Here is a 19,587-nt window from a genome sequence, read left to right on the forward strand (position 1 = left end):
ATAAGCCATAGGCTTATTTTCTTGAGTAAAATAAATATAAGACGGTGTCTTAAAATGTGGGAAACACGGTAACAGTGCATTGGCGGTGGATTTATTCTGCAATGCTTCCCCAAAGCTACCACATCACTGCTGTCTGGAGTGGCTCTAAACCAGCAAAAGCGGGGGGGGGGATCCCAGAACACTTGTGGTTTGAAAAGCTATGGGATTTCAGCAGGAAATTACAGAAGATGAAGCTGTCCCAAAACTTTTGCAGGTTTGAAAGCGGGAACATGTATGGCTCCCCACGAGCACAAGGTAGAACCAGCAAAACAGTGGGATGGAAGCATTTTTTAAAACAAACAAATAAAAACAAGATCAAAGGAACGGCAGGGCAAAAAGGTACAGCTTCACATTACAGTATATGTATTTTCTTGAGACACAACTTTTTTGTCTTAGAGTAGGCACCCCCAAACTTCAGCCCTCCAGATGTTTTGGACTACAATTCCCATAATCCCTGACCACTGGTCCTCTTAACTAGGGATCATGGGAGTTGTAGGCGAAAACATCTGGAGGGCCGCAGTTTGGGGATGCCTGTCTTAGAGGAAGCAGGGGGTGGAGGTTGGGAGGAATGTGCAGGATAAGTACATAAACAGTAATGTTTGTTACCTCAAGCTGGGTATTCCAAATGAACGTTCTTTGGGCTTGATTGCTTTAAATTAAAATTCCCAGGGCACATTCCAAATAAATCCACCTCACAGGTCTGGGAAAGTTAGGCAGGCTTCCTTCCTAGAGCCTACAGAACACCAAGTATAGCAACACAGAGATAACAACTAGAGCAGGGGTGTCAAACTCAAATTCATTGGGGGCCGCATCAGCAGTTTGGTCACCCTCAAAGGGCCGGTTGTGTCTGTAGGACTATGTGTCCACTCTTTATTATCATAAATTATTGTCAATGCATTCAATTATTACTGTTTTTTGTAATAATGTAAGCTCATTCCCGCCCCCACGCGGATCACATTCCTGCGTCGTGGCGCGTGTGTGGGAGGGGATGTAAACGAGGGAAATTTGAACAAAAGGTGGGGATCGACGGCTTCCGGGGGGGGGCACAACTAAACCTTCGGCAGGAAGGAGAAAGCCACTGCTGGGATTAAAAACCTGCAGATGGAAAGAGGGCTTCCCTCTCCCGCCCTGCGCACACCCAAACCCCGCTAGGCAGGATGCCACACACTGCAACCCACCCCATGCTTTGGAGAGGAGCAGGAACATGCGGTGCAGCGCCAACTCCCTGCTTTGCTTTTGCATCCTCCCTCCTCAGCGCCAGAGTCCCTTCCCCTCGCGCTGAGGGAGGGCAGCGGATTTCCCGAGGAGGAAGGCGGCGGCAGCCCCAGCGGACATGCATCTTCGCCTCAGAGCTGCTCTTCCCCCCACCGTCTTCGCCGCCGCCGCCTCTCCCTACCGGGACTGCAGGCAGAGGAGGCTTGAAAACTCCCCCCCAAAAAAATTCCCCTCCCACCTACTCAAACCGCAAGGCGACTCCATCTGGAGCCCTACATCACAAGGGGCTGAGAGGAGGCGGCGGCAGAGCAGGAAGAGCAGGAACCCGTGCCGTCGTCGTCGCCTCCCTCCCGGCCGCCCCCCCCCCGGGGAGCAGCTCCGCCGAAACTGAGAAGCCAAAGGGCGGCTCGGGGGTGGGGGGCAGAGCAAAAGCCAGGCACCCTCCCGAGTGTCTATGAGGAGAAAACGGGGGAAGAGGGAAGAGAAACCCGGCTCCATCAAGAGAGCGGCTGTTGCGCTTCGCCTACTTCCCCCTCAGGCTCACTCCGCGTCCCTCTCGCCCGCTCGCTCGCCCACCTCCCGGATGCAGCCGAGGAGAGGAAGGGAAGCGGCGGGCGGCGGCTCCCAGTGCCGCCTCGCTCGCTCTCGGAGACAACAGCAAAGCCCGCCAAAAAAAAGAAATCCAGCGCTGCTCCGTCCCGGCACCAACTTTGCCGGCGGCGCCTGTAGGGCTTTCCTACCTCCTCGGCGGGCTTCCTCCTCCTCCTCCTGCATCTCACTTCCCCGTCTGGCCGCTGTGCCACCGCCTCCCTCAGCCTCATTCGAAATTGAAATTCCCTGGCCAAGGCCATCAGCGCGGCTCCAGCGCCCCGGCCTCCGCCTGCAGCCCCGCCCCCGGTTTTGACCCTCGGCCAATTGCAGGCTCCAGAACTACTGTCAGCGGATATTGTCGGCGGCGGCTACGCGGGCCACATGACGAGGTCTGGCGGGCCGGATTAGGCCCCCGGGCCTTGTGTTTGACACCCGTGAACTAGAGTATGTGAAGGAACAGCAATTTGTGGTGGTGTTCCTTGCACCTCCTCCACATCAGGAACAGTTCCAGGCCAAGACATTCTGCTGCCTGAAAGGGAGCCTAAAAGCCTTCTCACTGGCAACATTCAAAAAACATTTTGCTGCCTCGTTAAAAGGCAAACCTACCAAATTTGCATTCTGAAACAAAATGCAAACCAAAACACAGCCGCCCTTCAAAATTCATACCTCCCCAAATTTGCAGTGCAGTTCCCCAGCCAAGTTATACGTACAAAAATGTGTATGCCAAGGTAAAGTGTGCATTGCAAAGCATGCAAAACCTCATGGTTGGATTACTGCAATGTGCTCTGTGTGGGGCTACCCTTGAGGCTGGTTCACAGGCTGCGGCTAGTACAGAACGTGGTGGCTAGGTTGCTCGTCAGGGGCAAATTATTGCCAGCATGCAACACCTTGCATGTGGAATTTGCACTGGCTTTAAATCTACTACCAGGCCAAGTTCATGGTGGTGTTGGTACCAACATACAAGGCTCTATACAGCTCTGGACCAGGTTACTAGAGAAACTGCCTTATCCCTTATACAACCAGTAGATCCCAGCAGTCTACAGGGATGTTTCTCCTGGCCAGCTCCATAGTAACTATATGGCTGCCCCTGTTCCGTGGAATAGCATTCCTGTCAACATACGACAGGCTCTGACTCTCTGCACTTTCCAGAAACAACTGAATACACTTTTGTTCCTACAGGCTTTCCCAGCTGGATGAAAGGGTCTTTGACCAGAGGGTATATTTTGCATTGTTTTAGTTTTGTTTTTAAATGTAGCAGCTCCCCACCCCCGTTTTCATTGTACATAGCCTTGAGACGGCTGTGTTGGTGATAATAATAATAAAAATGTAAGGTTGCTTCAAGGAGAAGGCAACCTTTGGCAGGCTAGGGGTTCTAGAACAGGATGAGCAAGGAGAGCAGGGAAGAATTTGTCAGGATGTAAGAAGGGTAAAACCATTGAAGGTATGAAGGAGAAGTCTGTACAAGAATCAGGAGGGGAAAGGAAACCAGCGAAGGGATTTCAGGAGGGGTGTGTCAACAATGGCTTTGGTGAAACAAGCTCTCTTCTCCAGCCCATCATTGAGGCTGTTGGGATGGGTCTTGCCTTGCCAGACTGGTGGAGGCAGGTCCATCAGGGCAAAGCAGTCTACCTTCAGCCTGCCTGTCTTCTTGCTTACAACCAGTCTAGGGGGTGGCCCTGGCTCAGCATTGCCCTTGTAGAAAGAATTCAGGGGCCCAAACCAGAATTAGTTACCTCCACCCGTCTTTGGCTCTGCCTACTGTTTCACTGAATTTGCACTGAAAAAAGCTAATGAATTTTCATGAGGATGGTTTTTTATATATTTAAAAAAATCACAAAGTGATGTGGAAATGTGAGGAATTAACTCTTTATATAAGAAACTGAAAGAAACCAAAATTGGTAGATTCACCCACCCTTACTCTCAGATAACCAGGCTTAGGACTGAAGCCTGATGCAGCCTCTTAGTCCACCTTCCTGCTGCCCAGCCAATTTTTAAAGTACAGTGGTATCTCAGGTTAAGAACTTAATTTGTTCTGGAGGTCCGTTCTTAGCCTGAAACTGTTCTTAACCTGAGGTACCACTTTAGCTAATGGGGCCTCCCACTGCCGCCGCACAATTTGTGTTCTCATCCTGAAGCAAAGTTCTTAACCTGAGGTACTATTTCTGGGTTAGTGGAGTCTGTTACCTGAAGCCTCTGTAACCCGAGGTACCACTGTAAAGGGGGGGGGGAGCCAGGCTCCCTCCCGCCACAGTCTGTGGATGGAGAAAGTCAGTAGAGAGAAGTTTTGTCCCTCTCCCAAACCACTAGAACTCATGGACATCCAATGAAGCGGGATGCTGGAAGATTCACGACAGATAAAAAAGGAAGCACTTCTTCACACACGCATAGTTAAACTATGGAACTCGCTGCCACAGGAGACAGGAATTACCACCAACCTGGATGGCTTTAAAAGATGGGACAAATTCATGGAGGAAAGGGCTACTGATGGCTACTAGCCATGGGGGCTACGCTCTGCCTCCACAGTTGGGAGGCAGCGATACTTTCCAATGCCAGTTGATGGAAACCACAGAAGAGGAGAGTGCTCTTGTGCTCAGACCCTGCTTGTAAGTTTCCCAAAGGCATCCACCTTGCCCACTGTGACAGAAGGACTAGATGGGTCATTGGCCTGACCCCAGCGGGGCTCTTCCTAGGCTCAGTCTTACCCACAAATCTTCTGCCCTCCAACTTCTTCTCCCACTGTTCCGACTGGCATTAACCTTGGGTCTGCAGCGGCGGCGCTGCACGTGATCAGGAAAGCTAGTCAAAACTAACCAGTGTGCTGCTCAAGGCAAGCAAAACTTTCCCCCTGTTGTTTTGTCTGCTGGCGCTTTGCCCTCCGCCCTGGTTGTGTGGGGCTCTGTTGGCTCCGGCATGTGCAAGCCACAGCAGGGATGTTCTCCAGCAAGACAGAGAGAGAGAGACGAGATTCCGCAGTGCTTCCCTGGCACAGCCTTCTTTCTATGCCCGGAATCTGCTGATCTTTCACTGCCAAGCCAGGAAAATCCTCCAGCAAAGCGCCTGCCTCTCAGCTGCCGGCACTGCAGCGTTACAGGGCTTCTCCCCATCCCCAAAACACACACGCACACAAAAAGGCAAAGGCACGACAGCTCTACCTTTAAAAAATAAATTAAGGGCACGGGGAGGGGCAGGGCTTGCTAGATCGGCGACGCACATTGCAGAGATCGCTTTCTGGACACAAACAGGTGTCGCCGTCCCCCTCCCGCCTGCAAAAGTTTGGGAAAGCAGGAAGTCTCTCCTTTAGATGACTTGGCATGTGCAGAGAATTTGAGGTGGCGGGGCAAGGCGGAGAAGGAAGGAGCCGGCGGGAGAGCCGCTATTATTGCCGAGAAGTTTTCTCCAGCGGCGTGGTCGCCTCGGCGTCTCCGTTTGCTGAGTAATGGCAACACGGAAACGTCACCGCAACGCCGCCGAGATGTGCAAAGTCATTCCAGGCGCCGGGAGAATCTCGACAGCTTTGGAAAAAGGAGAGCGCCCAGATCTGATCTGATCTGATGAGATTCTACTTCTGTGCCGCTTTTCATCCGAAGGAATCCCAAAGCGGAATAATAATAATAATAATAATAACAACAGGCAGCAACCCGGGGGAGGGGGCGGTGTTTTCACCCCTTCCCCCTCTCCCCCAACCCCATAACACAACTCACCCCCTAAATCGGCAGTCTTGTTCAAGCAAAAGAGAAAAGTAGCGGAGGCAAGAATGGGAGAGCGCTGGCCCAGTTAGATCACAGAATCCACCAACTCTCCAAAGTGGTCGTTTTATCTGCAGACTCTGCAGAGAGAGAGAGAGAGAGAGTCTGTCCCTTTCCTCTTCCTTCTGGTTTGCAAGTTATAATCCACTGGCTTCTTCGAGCCTTCTTCCTCTTCCTCCGCTCCACCCCAAAGACCTGGATATCATACCCCAAAGACGAAGCTCCTTCGTTTTAGCAATGGCTTTCTACCCCAGCCCCATCAGCTCTCTCTCTCGCTCTCTCTGTCTCTACCATCCGCCCTTAACCGGATTTGGCCTTACCTGAGCCGGTCACTTTTGCAAAGCAGGCCCGGAGCAGCCCAGCGAGTCAGGGGCGAGTTAAAGGACTCCTCGCCCTTTAAGAAGCAGCCGCTCTGCCTCCGCCAGCCGCTCTCGGGAGCCCTTTCCACCTGCACCGCTGGGGACCTGCCTCTTCTGACGTCACTCCAGCGATGGGCCACGCCCTCCGTCCACCGTTCGCGGTGGTCACTGGCTGGCTGTCGCGCCGATCATTTCCCTCCGGGGCGCAGCGTTCCCGGACCTTAGCAGCTCCAATGGATGGAGGCGGCCGCTGGCAGGTGAAGCCGCGCGACGCCTGAAGCAAAGAGGTCCAAGAAACAGCTTCTCTCTCACACACCCCAAAAAATAATAATAGGATTATTGCATGCAAAAAGTGCCAAGCCGGGAACAGGCAGTTCTTTTCCAGCTGCTACCGCTGAATTTGAGGAAAACCTTCTGGTTGGCTGAAAGGGCCGTGATGTCACAGAAAGTATTTGCTCGGGCACTGTCATGACCTCATGAAGCCAGCCCAGAAGCATTTGCAATTTCTAATAGAATTCTGCTACTAAAATAAGTTCCATTACTGAAATTCAAACTCTCATTTATGGATTACATCTGCTTTTTTAAAAGAAAGAAAGAGAAAGTCTCAAGCCAGCTACTGAAATATATAAAGTTTCTAAGTTAACCCCCCCCCCCCAATTCCCCTGCAAACAGGATTTCTGTATCACAAGACTCATCATTTGCCAGATACACACATTTTTCGGGGCTTATGATGTTGATTTTAACATTGCAATCCTATGCATCTGTACTCTGAAGTGCCACTGAGTTCAATGGGATTTACTCCTGCAAAGGTACTTGTAGGATTGGGGCCTTAATAGTTCCTACCTTCAGAATTGCCAGTTTTCTGTGTAGTACAATAGTTGGTTGGGAGAAAGCTTCCTGGGAACAAATCAAGAGGGGAGAGTCTTTGTAGTAGACTGATCTTTACTTTGTGATTTGATAGCTTTCTTTTATAAAGAAATTGAAAAGTAATTGAGGAAATGCCTTTGTTTAAGCAATTCAGGCCATTAAAATCCCAATATTAACTCTTATGCTGCTTAACGTGTTCTCGGCAAACAATTATTTTCATTATTTAAGTTGATGCTATTTATCTTATTTAGTTTACTTGGACTTACCGGTATTAAAGCCCACTTCGTAGCCCCGAGAGGCTAAGTGGCTTGCAAAAGACTCTCACAATCAAAATAATGTTCAGGTTGGACATCATGAACAGAAATAACATTGTGGCCCTATGATGCCAGGATTATCCATTTCCTGCCCCTTGGGCATAGCCAGGATTTATGTTGGGAGGCAGCAGGCTTCATGTTAGGGTGGGCAGAACTTCAGTTAATTGGTTTTATTGATTTACTTAAGGGGGCAGCTGCCCCCCTGCTTCCCTTGACTATGCCCATGTCCCGTTCACATCCATGGTGTTCTTTGATATTGCCCTTCAACCTCTGAACCAGCCGGATTTTGATCAGTCCACAAGGGAGGCAAGCCTTTCCTATGCCATGTGGCTCAATACCGTTCCCAGGTTGCCCTCCCTGGTGGATGACATCTGGCAGTTTCCTTCTCTTTTCCTGCCTCCTGATGAGTAGTAGTATGGGCTTCTATGTAAACTGCTTAGATGGTTTTTTTATTAAGCGGTCTATAAGTCTTGTTAAATAGATCATACGGTAGGTATAGGGAGTTTCTGCCACCCCTGCTTTTTATTTGACATTACAGTGGTACCCCGGTTTAAGTACACAATTGGTTCTGGGAGTCTGTACTTAACCTGAAGTGTACTTAACCTGAAGCGAACTTTCCCATTGAAAGTAATTGGTTCTGGAAGTCCGTACTTAACCTGAAGTGTACTTAACCTGAAGTGAACTTTCCCATTGAAAGTAATTGGTTCTGGAAGTCCGTACTTAACCTGAAGCGAACCTTCCCATTGAAAGTAATGGAAAGTGAATTAATCCGTTCCAGGTGGGTCTGCGGAGTACTTAAACTGAAAGTACTCAAACCAAAGCGTACTTAAACCGAGGTATGACTGTACTTTGATTTTTCTTACTGCGCTTTTTATTATTGGATGCTGAATTGTGTATATATTTTGTGTGTGTGCGCGCCCGTGCGTGAACACAGGTAAGTGCTTACAACCAGCCTTATATTTGGTATTGCTCAGGAATGCTAAGGGGAAAAAAGTGAGGTTTTGAAGCCAGTGTTTAAAATCGGTGCCATTTTTAAAGGTTCGGCCCACCATCTTGATTCAAAATGGCATCCAGATGTATCCAAGCAGAGACAAGCAAAACCCTCTCCCTTGATTTCAGGAACCATCATGTAGAATTTGGTTATGAGATCTTCACAGGTGTCCAATGCATATCAGACAAACAACTTTCCAAAATATATAGGGGGAGACCCATTGTTTGTCCTACTCTAAGCAGGCCCACTGAAATTAATGGACGGAACTACCGCAACAGGTTCATTAATCCAGTGTTTCTCAACCAGTGTGCCTCCAGATGTTTTGGGACTACAACTCCCATCATCCCTAGCTAGCAAGACCAGTGGTCAGGAATGATGGGAGTTGTAGTCCCAAAACATCTGGAGGCACACTGGTTGAGAAACACTGCATTAATCTAATGGGTCTACTCTGAGTTGGATGACTACGATCCATAGATAGATAGATAGATAGATAGATAGATAGATAGATAGATAGATAGATAGATAGATAGAAGTGCTACATAAAAAAGCTAATGCAGACTTTTTTAATGCACTTCAAAACTTCTGAACACTTTTGCATAGAACACCAGTGGCCAAAGAGAAACCTTGGGCAATCCCAAAACTCACATCCAGCTGCTTGGGGATTAATTGGACCAAAGGAAGCCATTGCTTCACACGGTGTGTTGTACTTGTTCTGCAGGATCCACATGGCTTCTTGGAGATCATGGTAAAGTGTATGATGAAATCCATTATTCTTTCAGGTGGCTTCCTGGAGGCAGGGAGTTTCCCAGCTCCGTTACAGCAAGAACCTATGTACCAGTAAGAACTTCAGCAGGCCTCTTTCTCCCTCCCTTCACCTGGTGTTTGATTCCTTTCGATGGAAATCCTGGGGAATGAGCCAAGGACCTTCTGGGTACAAAGCAAGTACTTTGCCACTGAGCTATTCTCATCTGCATTTGTATGCCACCTCTCCATAGTCAAACCATGCTTCAGGTTTCCTACTAGTGGCTACCTGGTCATTTCAACTGGCAGTGCCAGAGATTGAACTTGCAGCCTTCTGCATTCAAAGCATGTGCTCTGCCTCTCAGCTGCATGGGCCTTCTCTACCTATAAAGTTTCAGCCCTCGTGACTCCGAAAGAAAAGTCGATTTAAACAGGAACTTAGGAAGCTGTCGCAGACCATGGGCCCACCTAGTTTGCTATTGACTGCATCGGCTGGCAGAAGCTTCCCAAAACCTTTCTCAGCCCTGCCGGGAGATACCAGAGATCAAACCTGGCACCTTCTACATGCAAAGCAGATGTTCTATGGATCCCCTCCATTTATGCAGGACACTTGGGTGCCAGTATCACCTCCACTTTCCGGGGTTTATTCTCTTTAAGCAGCGCCAGGAACATTGGACTCGTACACAGCAAAAGCAAAGCCAGGCACTGTTGTGCTTGCTGGGGCAGCCCCCAGACTTCTCAGCTTGGCCCATGCATTTTCCAACTGGCTGAGTCATTGCGCTCCAGCGAGGGGTTTCTGCTGACGGGGCAAAGAAGGAGGCTTACTCAAAAAAACAAACTCAGCTCAAACAAACAGAAGAGCAGCAGCAGCAGCAGAGAGAGAGAGATTGCACGCAAACGCCACGTGGCCCCCAAGCTGCTGATCAACAGGTCAGCACAACAGGACACTAACCAGTCTGAGCTGAAGCAGCAGAAACTTCCTGGTGGCCAATGAACTGCGGGGTTATATTGTACCAGGCAAGTTCAGAGCGAGGGTTGTTCCCCCAATTGTCTGAAAGCTCTGCTCATAGCACCAAAGCTCAGTGGCAGAGCGAAGGATGCAGGGAAGGGGAGAGAGACATTTGAATCAGTCCTCATTCAAAGGCAAACCTGCCAAAGGCCCCCATCTACACTGCATATTTAAAGCAGAATCGTACCACTTTAGACAGTCGTGGCTTCCCCTCCCCTTACAGGCTCCTGGGAAGTGTAGTTTAAGGGTGCTAAGCGTTGTGAAGAGACCCCCAATTCCCCTTACAGAGCTACAGTTCCCAGAATTCCCTGTAAAGAGGGACTGACCGTTAAAGCACTCCAAGAATTGTAGCTCCTTTTTTGCCTGGCTGTCTCTGCCAGGTAAATTCACCAAGTCTAGGGTGCTTTTTGCTACGGCTCTCCACCCACATGGTACATTTAAAGCACACAGCTCCCGCACTCCACCCACCCACCCACAGAAACCTGGGAACTACGGTAGTTTTACCCTGACAGTTTCAATCCCCCGCAACCTTAACAAACTACAGTTCCCAGGATTCTTTGCAGGGAGCCATGTGCTTTTAAATGTATGCTGTGGGTGTGGGATCTCCCATGACAGCCTCCTAACTGGGATTTCAGATCTTTCAAAGAAACACTGCTTTTGTTAATGTGTGAGTGTGCGTCGTACATACACACGGTGAGTTCCTTGGGAGTGGTGAGCGTTAGGGACAGTCTGAGCTACGGAAGTGTTTCTGGGGGGCTGGAAGCACAGAATCCTCCATGCTAGGAATTGGTGGCATTTGGCTAAGACACAAACCGAGTTCAACACACGTACCCACACCTCTTGGAAGGTCTCTTACTTATTAGCTGACAAAGATTAGGATTCTAAATAAGGCTACCCTGTTTAAATAAAGCAGTGGGTTGCCCTCACCTGGAATGCTGTCCTTAGCTGTTAGCGTGTAGATCTTAAAATAGACAGAGCAGTAAAGAGAAAGTAGTCAAAGACCAGGACATCAGAATGCTTGGGAGAGATTGAAAAGGGCATGTGCAGGTTTGCTATAGGAACGCGGCGCACTGTAACTGTCCCTATTTACTGCAGACATTTCCTGATTTCTCAATAGCTGGCCTGGCCGTGGTACATTCTGGTTTCTATTTATGCCTTTTGAAGATAACCTTGCTAAGATTTTGTCAGTGCGAGTTGCTAGGATTATAGTTCTTTTGAGGTTTCCCTCCCCAGTAACTATAGAAAAAAATATAGCACGGGATTTTGTCGGTTGGGACTGTTGCAGTGCGCTTTTATGTGGGGCTGCTCTCGAGAACGGTTCAGAAGCTGCAGCTGGTGCAGAATGCAACTGCAAGAGACCATGTGGCTGGGGACCAAAGAACATTGCATTGGCTGCCAGTTAGCTACCGAGCCGAGATACAGAGCCAGCGCATAACTCGGGTGCTCAAAAGCTTGTGCTGGCTGCCCATAAACTACTGGGCCAGGTTCAAGTATTAATTTGCAATGCCCTTAACAATGTGGGTCCAGGATATTCCAGCGCCTGCCTGATCCTTTATATCCCTGCTCACTCACAAAGATTTTGTGGCCTGTCACCATTAGTGGTCTCTCATGGCTCCGGTGGACGATGCACACAGCTGTTGCTTTTGGTGTTGCGGGTCCATGCAGTGCTTTTTTTTTCTTTTAAAAAAATATTTAGGGGTACTCTCATTTTCCTACTCAAATTGAAATACTGCCCCTCAATGAGGCCAAACTTAGATTCACAAAAAGTTTAGGGTATGCGTACCCCTGCGTACACCCAGGGGGGGAAGCATTGGCTCTATCTTATGCCCACTTACCTGGGAGTAAGCTCCAATGAGCCCAGTGGGTGTTGTTTCTGAGAAGACATATATAGGATTGCTCTGACATAATTTAAAGAGGAGGCATGCTCTGCATTTGCTACTCAAAGTACGGATCAGTTGAAGACACATTCTGTTTAATATTGGGCATGCAGAGGATATGTTGTTGTTTAGTCGTTTAGTCGTGTGCGACTCTACGTGACCCCATGGACCATAGCACGCCAGGCACTCCTGTCTTCCACTGCCTCCCGCAGTTTGGTCAGACTCATGTTCGTAGCTTCGAGAACACTGTCCAACCATCTCGTCCTCTGCCGTCCCCTTCTCCTAGTGCCCTCCATCTTTCCCAACATCAGGGTCTTTTCCAGGGAGTCTTCTCTTCTCATGAGGTGGCAAAAGTATTGGAGCCTCAGCTTCACGATCTGTCCTTCCAGGGAGCACTCAGGGCTGATTTCCTTAAGAATGGATAGGTTTGATCTTCTAGCAGTCCATGGGACTCTCAAGAGTCTCCTCCAGCACCATAATTCAAAAGCATCAATTCTTCGGCGATCAGCCTTCTTTATGGTCCAGCTCTCACTTCCATACATCACTACTGGGAAAACCATAGCTTTAACTATACGGACCTTTGTCGGCAAGGTGATGTCTCTGCAGAGGATATAGTTTGTTTAAATTCACTTTTTAAATGATCGTGTAGGGTATTCTAGGAGGGTTCACTTAGCCGTTCTGTATTCAGTGAGGCCTATTTCCTACCTAATGGTGTTTAGGATAGCAGCCTTGAACTGGATTTCCGTTCTTTGGCAATTGCAATCTTTTTGTCTTCTACAGCAGCAGCGCCTGATTTTGAATCATTGGCATGCATTGGTTCAGGTCTGCCTAAAGGGTAATTTAGAACATGGTTTCCCAAACCTCTGGGTTCAATGACCCTTTGATAAGCTTAGGAAGTTGTCATTGATTGCCCTCTCCGACTGAAATTTTTAGGAATGCAGATGCAATGAAGTCAAGAAATATCAATCTATATTCAATATTTATTAATCATCAATCCAGGAATAATAAAATCTTTAAAAAGGAAGAAAAAACGTGATACCTGCAGAATTTTTTTTAGCAATAAAGCAGCATGGTTCAAAAATACTGTTGTATTGTGGAATCATCTATTAAATGCAGAGGGCAGATCCACACTAGACATTTAATACACATTCAATGCACATTTAAAGCACATTCCTTTCCTCAAAAAAAAAATCATGGGAATCATAGTTTCCCCCACAGAGCTGCGATTCCCAGCACCCTTACCAAACTACAGATCCCAGGATTCTTTGGAGGAAGCCATGTGCTTCAGATGCATAGTGTGCATTTGCCCAGATGTTCCTCCTTGGCAAGGAAGGTGCACTCTGTACATGCCTCTGCCCTTTAATTCCGAGTTCCTAATCCATTTTTTGTGTGCTATACTTCATAAATGTATTTTCCACCCCAGGGTGTTTTGTGCCCACCCATTTTTATTTAACCCCCCACCCCCACCCCGCATAGTCCTATCAAACCCTATGGTCAATATTGACTTAGAGGTCATTTCAATTTCTTTCCTTTCGTACAGCAATATGTGCAAACTCTACCTTTAAAGCACATTCTCCCCCTCTGGGCCCTGTAGCCCTGTAGTTTACCCATTGCAGACTTACAATTCCCACCAGCAACCCTTCACAAACTACAGATCCCATAATTATTCAAGGGAAAGAATGTTCTTAGAATGTGCTTTACGGGTATTATGTGTACACTGCCTTAGTTATTTTAGTTCTGTGCTGTAGTCCCATTGTATCCTTCCTATGCAATGGTGAAAAGGCCCTTTCCTATGACCTGGGGACGCTCCCTTTGTTTTCCAGCCCAGCAAAGCCTAGAAGATGCCGAAGCGTAGCCAAGAGCTCCATCCTTTGAACATATCCTGGCAAAGCAGAGGAACCAGCACCTCGCCTCTTTTCAGCTGCAAAAAGTGGCAGCCAGGTTGCCCCAGAACTGCAGGATCCTCTTCCTCCATTAGCAGCAGCTGGGCCTGGCTGATAAGGAGCTTTACTTGCTAGGCAAGGGAGCATTCTGAGGATGAACTCGCCTGATGGCAAGTACCAAGAATCTCCCCCTGGCTCCCTTATCCCTCTAGAAGCAGCTGGGGCCAAGCCGGCACGCCCAGGATGGGCCCCATCAGCCAGACACACACGGGACAGTGGCGGCCTGGGATCAGGCGATATGGTCCTGGTCTCAGCTTGCAGGGACCGTGAGCACGTCCTGGGTGATGAGCTGGGCTCTCTATCCAAGCTGGGCCACCACCGTTGAGCAGTCAGATCCTTCCTGGGATAATTAGCTACTCCCCAAGCAAGGCAAATGGATGCACATGCCAGAGATGATGGAGGACAGGAAACAGCTGCTTCGCAATAGGGCAGAGGGAAAGGTCCAGAAAGGTGTCTCCAGTAATGTTACTTATTGTAGCTCTTGCAGTCCTGTAGTTGTAAGTAGCCAGTTATGTTTTGCAAAGTCTTCTTAAAGGGCAAAGTTCAGGTGATGCTTAGAGAGGAATTCTACAATGAATCTGCGAAAGAAGATCTCATATGGCAGTGATCCCATTGTACGCTTCCCTGGGAATGAGTAAAACTATTGTTTAAAGCCATAGATCCCCACAATATATGTGACCCATTTTTTTTACACATTCAGCAAACAAATCTATGTACAAAAAGGGAAAGGGAAATTGCCTATGAATGCATTCAATGGGGCTGAATATAAGAAAGAACAAGCAGTACATATTTTAAGGCAGATTGCAATCAATGTTTCAGAAGCTTAGCAGCTAAAATATAGATCAGTGTAGTGTGATTTATTTTTGTCTACTATTTTTCTCAGGCTGTGCATTAAATTGATTTTTAAAAGATTTTTTTTTAGACTTTAGCTTTTACTGGTTTTACGTTGCTCTAGGATAGTAATATATGTTTGATTTTTTTAAAAAAAACAACCCACTGCCTATTGCACTAACGGCATTTAATTTTAACTGGTTGTATATTAGGTTTGGTCTTTCAGGAACTCAAGACTCGTTTGTAAATGTGTATGTTGCAAAACAACAACTGTCAAAACAGCCTGTGGTTGGAACCCTGAATTTCTTCTAGCACTGCCATCACAGACTCAGACCCCTATTCGAGGCTCAGCTTAGTTTTCTTCCTCCCCAGACTTAGGGTGCTCCCAGACTCTATTCATTTCTGGGCCCTGCAGATAATGCTGAACTCCTCTTCTTGACAGGCCTTTTAGTTAGTGAGGTGCACACTGCCATCTAGTGGCTAATGCCTCTAATGAAGGTGGAAAGAAAGAGGGAAATGAAGACAAAAATCATCTCTTCCCTTCCCTTCATTAATAGCAGCACAGCTGGTGCAGTTTAGGGTTCTGCCCAATGACCCAGTCATCCCTCATTCATCCTCATTTGCTTGCACAAAGCTTATGCTGTAGTTGGACTATTGTTTATTTACAGGGCGGTTATACAACAATCGGCATTCATTGTTCATCCTGATTTGCTTGCAGGGTGTTTACGTATTTTCCTCCTAGTCGTTCATTCACCCCAGACTTTTCATTTCTCCCCATCACTTTCCAAACTGCAAGTGGCCCATTTTTGGATTGTTGTTGCTAAAGTAGGAGCTATAGCTACGGTAATTAACCCCTACTCAGAGTAGACACATCAAATTAAGGAACCTAAACTAGTCCTGGCCATTACCTTGAGGGGTCTTCTCTGAGTAGGGCTATCATTGGCGAACACCTTAGATTTGCTAGGCTAGGGCAGCAGAGTGCTTTAGGAATAAGCCTAAAATTGAATCTCACCCTACCCCTTGCAAAACACTGACTGTCTGGAATCTGAAGGCACCTTTATCCTATAAGGATCAACTGAGACCTCTAGCAGACTTGAGCTTAAACTGCAAGCTCCTGTGTTTCCTATTGCCAGGAATTATTATTCCTTGATAAGCTACTGTACGTGGTCTGGATCCATCCATTCTTTTACCCTGCAAGCCAGTCCCTCTTGTCAGAGATTCACCCAGAAGACTGAATGGAAGCCCTGAATATACCACCCTGTGAAGGGCAGTCAGGGAGATGAGCCCCCCGTGGAATATTGTGGCGAGGACCGGCTTCCATAAGCTGTTAAGCCTCCGCAAAGCCCCTCTTACATTCAGGCCACACTAACTGGCTGCTGCTTTGCACATCTGTTCTGCAGCTATTTGTAGCTCAGCATCAAGGGCTTTGGCTTCTGGAAGGGAGCTGGCCGCCTAATGTCTACTGCCTTCGTTATCATTGGGATGGAACAGAAGTGACAGCCGGGCCACATATTCCAACCGCCTCCTATTTTATAGATGCAGTCCTTGGTTTCCAGTACCTGTCCCTGGGAGATCACAATCTCCATTTTTGCTCTGGGGCATGTTTGGGAGGGAGAATGTCCCTTTTAAAAGAGAGAGAGAGAGAGAGAGAGAGAGAGAGAGAGAGAGAGAGAGAGAGAGAGAGAGAGAGAAGTTTGCAAAAATGTGCATTAGGAGCCAAGCCTGGTGCCAGCATGCAGCACCCTCAAGCAATTGCCAGGTCTCAACACCCCAGAAAGGGCTGCCACTGACAGCCCCCACCCCTTTAAACACACACACACACACACACACACAAACACACACACACACTGTATTTCTATAAGATGCCCCCATGTATAAGACTATTTTGGTGGGACTCCAAATTAAGAAAACACCCTTCAGCACTTTGTTGTTGTTGTTTAGTCATTTAGTCGTGTCCGACTCTTCGTGACCCCATGGACCATAGCACGCCAGGCACTCCTGTCTTGCACTGCCTCCCGCAGTTTGGTCAAACTCATGTTCGTAGCTTCGAGAACACTGTCCAACCATCTTGTCCTCTGACGTCCCCTTCTCCTAGTGCCCTCAATCTTTCCCAACATCAGGGTCTTTTCCAAGGATTCTTCTCTTCTCATGAGGTGGCCAAAGTATTGGAGCCTCAGCTTCACGATCTGTCCTTCCAGGGAGCACTCAGGGCTGATTTCCTTAAGAATGGATAGGTTTGATCTTCTTGCAGTCCATGGGACTCTCAAGAGTCTCCTCCAGCACCACAATTCAAAAGCATCAATTCTTCGGCGATCAGCCTTCAGCATTACCCATGTATAAGACAAACCCCAATTTTAAACCTAATTTTTTGGTTAAAAAACCCTAGTCTTATACACAGAAAAATATGGTACTGTATATAGGCAGCTCTCCAATCACTGCCAAGCAACAGGGCTGTTAATTTCCCACAATATCCTTGATGTAGCAGGGCATTCTGGGAAATTTAAACAGCCACCTGCCTATTACTGCCAGAGCTCACCCACAACAAAGGAAGTTTGGGAGGGGGTGCAGTAGGTCATCTAAAGCCCCACTTGATGCAAGAAAGCCAGAGACCAAGCATCCCTGGTGGGTGGGCTAGACATCCTCTGCTTGAAGACCTCCAGTCTACTGCTCCTCCAAGGCAACCAATTCCACTATGTTCCAAAGCAGCATCTCTCAACATCAAGAAGCTTCTCCAAAAGTCCAGCTGAAATCCACCCTCCCCTGAATTGATGCCATACAGTCAAGTCCTGCTTTTCATACCGTAGAAGAGGACCTAGATTTGTGTGACAGCCTTTCAGGTGTTTGAGGAATGCTACGGAGTGTGCTCACTGGAAGGACAGATCCTGAAGCTGAGGCTCCAATATTTTGGCCACCTCATGAGAAGAGAAGACTACCTGGAAAAGACCCTGATCTTGGGAAAGATTGAGGGCACTAGGAGAAGGGGACGACAGAGGACAAGATGGTTGGACAGTGTTCTCGAACCCATCAACATGAGTCTGACCAAACTGCGGGAGGCAGTGGAAGACAGGAGTGCCTGGCGTGCCCTGGTCCATGGGGTCACGAAGAGTCGGACACGACTAAACGACTAAACAACAACCAAGTGTGTTTCCGAGCACAATTCAAAGTGTTGGTGCTGACCTTTAAAGCCCTAAACGGCCTTGGCCCAGTATACCTGAAGGAGCATCTTCATCCCCACCATTCAGCCCAGACACAGGTCCAGCACCAAGGGCCTTCTGGTGGTTCCCAGAAGTGAGAAGTGAGAGGACTTCCGGTCTGTCGCGGCGGAGAGAAGGACGCAGGGACCTCGCGCGCCGATGTCCCTGGCTTCGCGGGGGGGGGGAGGTCCGCAGAGCGAGCGGATTCCCCGTAAAAACACCGGGTAGAGAGTCCCGGTGACTCACGCGCCCAGCGGTTGCTCCGTTTTTTGCGGATCCCCCGCTGCCCGAGAGCTCAATAGAGCGATCGAGAGCCGGCGGGGTGGAACCGCGGGAGCCATTTTGGGCTTTATCTTACCTCCGAGAAGTGAAGCTCCGAGTCCCGACCCGGCAAGCGGCAGATTCTTCCGAATAAATTTGAACTTCCAAAAAAGTAAGTGGAACTGTGATTACGGACTTCAAATTCGTTAATTGGAAAAACAGGAGAGACTCTAAAGAAACGGAAGTCGGTCTCTTCCTAATGGAAAATTGGGAGGCGCTTTAAATAACCTTAAGCTGAACGACAAAAGATATTTGAGACTGTGGACCCGAGAGAAAGAAAGACCTTTTTGAACCCTCTCAACTCCCGAGTCCGGCTCCCCTTGAGGTACAGCATCATTAAGGGGGAGAGCGCTTTGACAGCTGTCAAAAAGCTGTCAAGCTGTCAAAAGACCGGGTGGACTGATTGTACTGTTATAATCGGAAAAATTGGATGAAAATGTGGTAGAATTATTTAATATTGGATTTAAGAATGGAGTTGTGATTGAGTTAAAAGACAAAGGAAAAGATCAGCCAAAATGGAGTCGACCGTCTGAGAAAGGAATTTTCCAGCACCTCTTTGTTCTCCACCTCCTGTTTGTCTGCGGTCAGGAGAAATATGAAAACAAAGTACTCTCGAGCCTTCCAGGAGGCTGTGCTAAACTATCTACAAACATGGGAGGATATCTACAAGGAACGGCAGCATCCCAATTTACCAGCAGACGAGGATGAAGTCCAAGCCCAGGATTTAGAGGAAAATTTGATTTTGGAGACTGTGGAGACTGAATCTGGATGTCAGGAGGAACAATTAGATAAAAATCTTAAAGAGGACTTGGACTTTAAAAAATATGTTTGGGATGAAGCAAAGCATGGACCTCAAAAGGAAGAAAATCAAGCAGAGCAAGAAAATGAGAAGCAAAGGAATTTGAGGAGTGATGGACTTGAAGATCCTGGAGGGGGTGAAATGTGGGATGATGTTAGGGAGGAATGGAAAAGACAGGGGCAGGGGGGGACAAGGGCCTGGAGATGGACATGGGAAAGAATGGGTGTGGGGTGAATATTTTAGTTAAAAGACGTTGTTTTTAGTTTCTGAGAGACGGTTTTTGAAATTTTGGCTTGTTTAACGGAAATGCTGATCCAATTGGGGGAAAAGACTTAGGGAGAGGAGATGGAGTCTAAAAATGAATGGAAAAAGTTGTGCTTTCTGGAGGGAATTATAAGAGCAGCTTAGGAAAGAATTTAAGTGAATGTAAATCTTTGTAAGTTAAGTTAGGTTTAGGCAGAAAGCTGTCTACTCTCCTTTCCTTACTCTGAGATACTCAGTGGCAGGGGGTGCTCAGAGGGGTGAGGAGGGGATATAATGGAAACTTGGAAATGCTGTGCCCCACGGGTTCCTCTTGTGGCAGGAGGGGGTCTGTGGGAGGGCAGCATGGAAAAGGAGGAGGGTTGAGTTAATATTATAAGAAAAGGATTTTAAACTGAAATAGAAAACCCGCCATCAATCTTAGATTTTGTTTAAGGAAAACCAGGAGGAAGACTATCGAGGAAGTCACAAGTATAAGGTTAAGGTAAT

The 19,587-nt window shown here is 47.8% G+C and overlaps 1 protein-coding gene across 1 annotated transcript in view; it reads right to left on the reverse strand.

Annotated features, from left to right (window-relative positions):
* EPB41 (erythrocyte membrane protein band 4.1) overlaps positions 1 to 6,075 on the reverse strand; it is a 138,471-nt gene extending 132,396 nt beyond the window's left edge. Inside the window, exons 1-2 of the mRNA XM_060275742.1 lie at positions 5,912 to 6,075; positions 5,547 to 5,671 (exon numbers count right to left, since the gene is read on the reverse strand). The gene's annotated coding sequence lies outside the window, so the exon portion shown is untranslated. The remainder of the gene's footprint in view (positions 1 to 5,546; positions 5,672 to 5,911) is intronic.
* Between the last annotated feature and the right edge of the window lie 13,512 nt (positions 6,076 to 19,587).

The sequence above is a fragment of the Zootoca vivipara genome, chromosome 6 (genome assembly GCF_963506605.1).
Source record: "Zootoca vivipara chromosome 6, rZooViv1.1, whole genome shotgun sequence".
NCBI classification, from domain to species: domain Eukaryota; kingdom Metazoa; phylum Chordata; class Lepidosauria; order Squamata; family Lacertidae; genus Zootoca; species Zootoca vivipara.